The 5,969-nt window shown below is 48.7% G+C and overlaps 1 non-coding gene across 1 annotated transcript; it reads right to left on the minus strand.

Annotated features, from left to right (window-relative positions):
• Window positions 1-1,400: 1,400 nt before the first annotated feature.
• LOC133374097 (5S ribosomal RNA) lies at window positions 1,401-1,519 on the minus strand. The gene has a single exon (XR_009759818.1). It is a non-coding gene; the product is annotated as a 5S ribosomal RNA (ribosomal RNA).
• Between the last annotated feature and the right edge of the window lie 4,450 nt (window positions 1,520-5,969).

Consider the following 5,969-nt stretch of genomic DNA (forward strand, 5'->3'; position numbering starts at 1 on the left):
CGCTCAGTCAGACCTTTGCTCTATCTAGCTCAGTGTTGACTACACTGACTGGCAGCAGCTCTTCAGGGATTCAGACAGGGGTCTCTCCCGGCCCTCCCTGGAGATGCCATTGGGGATTGAACCCTGAGACCTTCTGCATGCAAAAGCAGGTGCTCTACCACTGAGCGACGGCCCTTCCCAAGGAAACCAGAGGGACCGGAATAGGCCTGCCAATATTTTTAAGCATCCGCAGAATGCACAGCAATAAAAGCCCGGAACGTTTTCAGGAGATATGTTTCTATCACGCAATTCCCTCTCCTCTCCAAGCCAGCCCCTCTGGTGCATGCCAGTTTGCTGTCAGATTCATCTCGGCATGCTGGCCTGATACAAAAGACGAAGGGAAAACAAGGAGGGGAAAGAGAAAGCAGGGCTTTTCCGTAATGGAAGACTTTGAAAACCTAAAATAAGAAACGCATTGCTAAGCAACTTTCTTAACCCAAAGCCGGATGAAAATGCAACTGCAACGATCGTGCAGAAAGGCAGAGAAAGCCGTATCCCGCCCGTCTCACCCACAGCTTTGGTTGAATCAAGCCAAAGGTTGACAGCTCCAGTTTCATCGGTGATCTCAAAAGAATGTATTGCTAGTCTGTCGAGTGTGTGGACCTACAATGCTGAGAAAGGGGATGATGCTTTTCTCTCTAATATTAGAACCTGGAGCCGTCCAGCGAAGCTGAATGTTGGGAAATCCAGGATAGACAAAAGGAAAGGATGCCTTTAAATGAAGATAGGGCACATTCATGGAGGATAAGGCTATCAACAGCTACTAGCCACGATGACTGTGCTCTGCCCCCATACTCAGAGGCAGGAGGGTCTGGAAACCAGTTGCTGGAAGCCGCAGGAGGGGAGCGTGCTCTTGCATTCAGGTCCTGCTTGCAGGCTTCCATGGGCATCTGGTTGGCCACTGTGAGAACAGGGTGCTGGACTAGATGGGCCAATGGCCTGAGCCAGCAGGCTCTTCTTCTATTCCGATGTTCACCCAGCGTGTAGTTGAACTATGGGATACACTGCCACAAGAGGTAGTGATTGCCCCCACCTGGGATGGCTTGAAAAGAGGACTGGAGAAAGTCATGGCGGATCAGGCTACCATTGTCTATTGGGCATGATGGCTGTGTTTTACCTCCACTGTCAGGGTCAGGATGCTTCTGAATGTCAGTTGCTGGGAATCACGGCTGGGGAATCATAGAACAGAATCATAGAATTGTAGAGTTGGAAGGGGCCTATAAGGCCATAGAGTCCAAGTCCCTGCTCAATGGAAAATGGAAATGGACTGCCTTCAAGTCAGTTCTGACTTATGGCGACCCTACGAATAGGGTTTTCACGGTAAGAGGTATTCAGAGGTGGCTTACCATTGCCTTCCTCTAAGCCTACGGCACCTGGTATTCCCAGGCGGTCTCCCATCCAAGTACTAACCAGGCCTGACCCTGCTTAGCTTCTGAGACTGGACGAGATCGGGTGTGTTCAGGGTAGTATGGCTGTAGACACTTATGAGATAGCACGAAAATATTTGAAATCTGTTGTTCTGTTTATCAGCAGCACCTTTGTAGTTGATCAACATGTTTTTATATATATATATATGAAAATGAAATGGACTGCCTTCAAGTAGATTATGACTTATGGCGACCCTATGAATAGGGTTTTCATGGTGAGCGGTATTCAGAGGGGGTTTACCATTGTCTCCTTCTGAGGCTGAGAGGCAGTGACTGGCCCAAGGTCACCCAGTGAGCTTCATGGCTGTGTGGGGATTCAAACCCTGGTCTCCCAGGTTGTAGTCCAACGCAGGTGATGTTGCATTGAGGTCTTGCTTGTAGACTTCTGGTGGGCCACTGTGAAAATAGGATCCTGGTCAAGTTGGGCATTGGCCTGATCCAACAAGGCTCTTCTGATGCTCTGGGAAGGAGAGCAAGCTTGGTTTTTCTGGATAATTTCACCATGATTTGATTATTTTCCCCTCACTTGTCAGGTTGGGTATTTTATTAACCACTGTTTTGCTCTCAAAAAGGAGCCATTTCACTTTGTCACTCCCTCAAAAGAAGACCATTGTCACGCGTAAAGAGAGAGAGAGAAAAAATAAATAAAAGCACTCTCCGTATTGTAATCTAAGTGTCAGGATAGATTATGTTGACAGCCGTTGACAGTCATTTCCCAAAGGGGTGGAAACTTCAAAACATACCATGTTTCCCCTTGTAAGTTGTCACGGCTCGCATTGCGGCAGCATGTGGGATCCTGTCACTGAATGTGTTAACGTTGGTGTGGATTCACTCCCCTGGTGCAAGGTGAGAAACAATTTCAGCTTCACAATAGATGCCACTTCCCGCTTGGGGCCGCTTTTTTCACCACCCAACCCCTTTACGAGCCTCCAAGTGTGGCTGTTTCACCAAAAAATCCATGCCCTTCGTCGTGAAAAAATGTACATTAAAACTTTTCCCCCTCCCAAAACACATCAAATGGGGGGGGGGAAGTGGCCAGCTGGTTTAGTGCACAACTAGAAGAATTAATGGCCTTTGCAAACTCTTTACAAATATTGGAAGCAGATGAATTTTACCATCGCCGAGAAAAGCTTCTTTGTGTTGACAAGACAGCAACTTATCTGGCATTTCTACCAAATAATAAATGGAGGTTTCCTTGGGGGCCTGGGATGCAGAGGGAGAATTTCGGCTAAATGAATATTTTTACAGGCTAGTTTGTAAGATCCCATTTGGAAAGAACTCTCTCTGCTGCTGAAGAGGGTTATCAGAGGCATTTAGAAAACCTCCCTTGTATTCCTGAAACTCAGAGTTGCAGTCTGTTGAATTTCTTTGCGGTTGCACTAAGTTTTTGCATTTTTTTTTCAGGAAAGCAAGCCAAAAAAGTGGAAACATCTGAAAGGGTTCTTCGAGAGGGAAGGGCTCAGCAGAGATAGGATCAAACTGGGGCTACCTTGATCTCCTTACGATCTGGAGAACTTACCCGGTTCCGTTATCAGTGGAGGCTGACCCATTAGGGCAAATGGGACACTGCCCTGTCCACCTCCGCCTGCTCTTAGCCAACTCCCATCTGCCTACCGTTTTACTTGCAACCAATCAAGGAGTGGCTCAGCCTATCATTGGCTCTGACTCCACCTACTGATGGCATCCCTGCCTTCCATCCCACCAGTGCCAGTGGGCACCAGATGACAGTGGCTCTTGCCGTCGTCCCCAAATGGAGGCCTTTACGAAGGCAGAAGTGGGGAATCTTTTTCAGGCCGAGCGTCGCATTCCCTTCTGGGGGCCACATTGCCAGGGGTGGGCAGGGCCAGAGGCAAAAGTGGGCAGAGCAAGCAATGCCAATATTACCTTCCTACAGGAGGCTAGTTTCTACTAATACTTTCACATCCCGCTCTGTCCTCCATCGAGGCGAGCAAAAGGCACGATCTGAGTTCAAGGACACTTTCTAGCCAGGCGAAAACGTTCAAGGAGGGGGCAAAGCAGGGCTGGTAAGGGGTGTGGTCTGGAGAGAGGGGGCATGGCTGGGGGGGCTGAGAGAGACTCTCTGTCTGAAATCCTGGAGAGCTGCTGTCAGTCAGCATAGTCAATTCTGAGCTAGATGGATAGATCGATGGTCTGACTAAGGCAGCTGCTGGAGGCTGTTCGCTCAAGCTGTGCACCACATTTGGCCAACTCCTGAGCCAAACCGGACCTATTCGGAGGGACTCGGGGGTCAGACGAGTCGGGTTCAGACAGCCACGAATTGCTCCGGGTTGGGTGGGACGACCCAAAGAAATCCGTGGCTGTCAGCAGGTTGGGCATCAGGCAAGAAAGTGGGGCAAGTGGAGGACCTCATGGACAGCCCAAGAATTTAGGGTGCAAGAGTGCATGAATGAAAATGGCCTATCCACTCTCAAACGGCCATCTAAACTTAGCAGGCCTCACCACCTCTTGAGACAATGGATGACAACCGCTGCACATTACGTGAATAAGACTTTATTTCCAGATGTCCTGCCAGTACAACAATGAGCCTGCGTTCAAGTAGCCAGAGCTTGGAAAAGTTACTTTTTTGAACTACAACTCCCATCAGCCCCAGCCAGCCATTGATTTGGAAAGTGCCAATTTGATAGGTTCTGCTTGAAATAAGAGCTGAGTCAAAATTCTCACCCATCCCTAGTGGTGCATACATGAACCACTCTAAAAAGACCGCAGAGGAAAACTCAAAGTCCAGACCAGAACATAGGAAGTTGCCTTATCGTGAATCAGACATGTTGGTCCATCTCATTCAACATTCAGCATTGTCTAGTGACTTGCAGTGGCTCTGCAGAGTTTTAGACAAGGGGACATTCTGACCCCAGGGATTGAACCCGGGTCTTCTGCATGCAGAGCAGATGTTCTCCTACTGAGGTACAGTCCACTCTTAGGCAGGCCTTGCAAAAATGCCCAAACAGGTCATTTAACTGCAAAAAATGAGATTCCAGGTCTAGACTACAAGCCAAGCTAATTCTCTTGCAACATTTTCACAGCATCCCCGTGCCCCCATTCCCTGCGCCCCCTCCCTCCTCAAATTCGGGATATTCAATCAGGTGCTGGTGATGGGTCCCATGGCATTTTGAGAGACAAAACTCTCCCCCCCCGCTCTCACACACAGGCAATTGGCCCCCTCCCACTCACACGCACACCCATCCTCAGGGGTGGCTGGCGCTCATTTGGACAAGGACGCTAATAAAACACAGAATGTCAAAAACACGGGAATTCATCTCCTTTAATTTGAAGACCACTCAAAGAAAGAAAAGTAGCAGCAGGAGAGTCTTGGGGAGACGGGGAGGCTGGTGGCGAATGTTTGTTTCTTTTTTAACAAGCTGGACTGAAAGATGTGCTAAATAAACCCATTCTCTTGTGGAAGGAAAACCTGGATTTTCCAGTCCCTCTCAGATCCATTTAGGGCATCAGAAGTTGTCCTGTAATGCGTCAGATCCTTGGCCCATCTAGCTCAGCACTGTCTACACTGACTGGCAGCAGCTCTCTAGGATTTCAGAGAGAAATACACAGTCCTACCCGGAGATGCCGGGGACTGAACCGGAGACCTTGTGCATGCCAAGCAGATGTCCTGCCATGGAGTTATGGCACTTCCCCTAAAAATAAGGTAAGATTCCAGTCCTCATGGTTTTCCAAAAAGGACTGGTTTAAATAAGAAAATATAGGAAGCTGCCTTAATACTGAGCCAGACCACTAGTTCATCTAGTGACCGCAATCTAGTGACCCGCCCCCCCCCCCAAATCCTAGGTAGGGGGAGGAATGGGAGAACCTAAATTGCTGAATGAGGACCAAGTGCACTAACTAGCCATCCAACGCTGATGGAATGTTCAGAGCAGCACCTACAATCTTCGTCAACTACAAGCCAAACCACACAGAATAGTCATCATGTAATAGACCCTTGTCCTGCTTGAAAGGGCAGGAGAGAGCAACTGTAGGTTTGAAACATGTTTAAGAAACCCCTCCCTGCTTGTAGAATTCTAGCACGTCAGGGAATGGGCTCTGTTTCCTGGTGTGCTAGTTGTCTAAGTTTGGGGAGTTTGTTTTTATTTATTTTTCTTATTACACGGGACAAGGAGTCAAAATACACAGTCTGTAGTGCTACGGCACTGGCCTGTACGATGGAATTATCCAAAAACAGGTTCTTTCGCTCTCAGAACCGCTGCCCTTTCCTGGCATCCTGCGCTTCCCCAAAGCTTCAGGCCAGCCACCGAGGCCAAGACCACATGAAAGCTAGTTCAGATCCCCACATTCAGTGCAAAACGCTGTTTTGTTCATGCTGGCTCTGAATTATTGATATTTGTTCTTTGGCTCCTTGAATCGATTAGAGAATCATTTCTTTCTCTCCTCCTTCTGTGCCGCCGCTTCTCTTTTTTCAAAAGCATGCAGCCACGCAAGGGGGACCCTGCCGCGCCCTGCACCCGCCCAGTTTCAAGGAGGAAAGGGCCGGAA

This window comes from Rhineura floridana, chromosome 20 (assembly GCF_030035675.1).
Source record: "Rhineura floridana isolate rRhiFlo1 chromosome 20, rRhiFlo1.hap2, whole genome shotgun sequence".
NCBI lineage: Eukaryota > Metazoa > Chordata > Lepidosauria > Squamata > Rhineuridae > Rhineura > Rhineura floridana.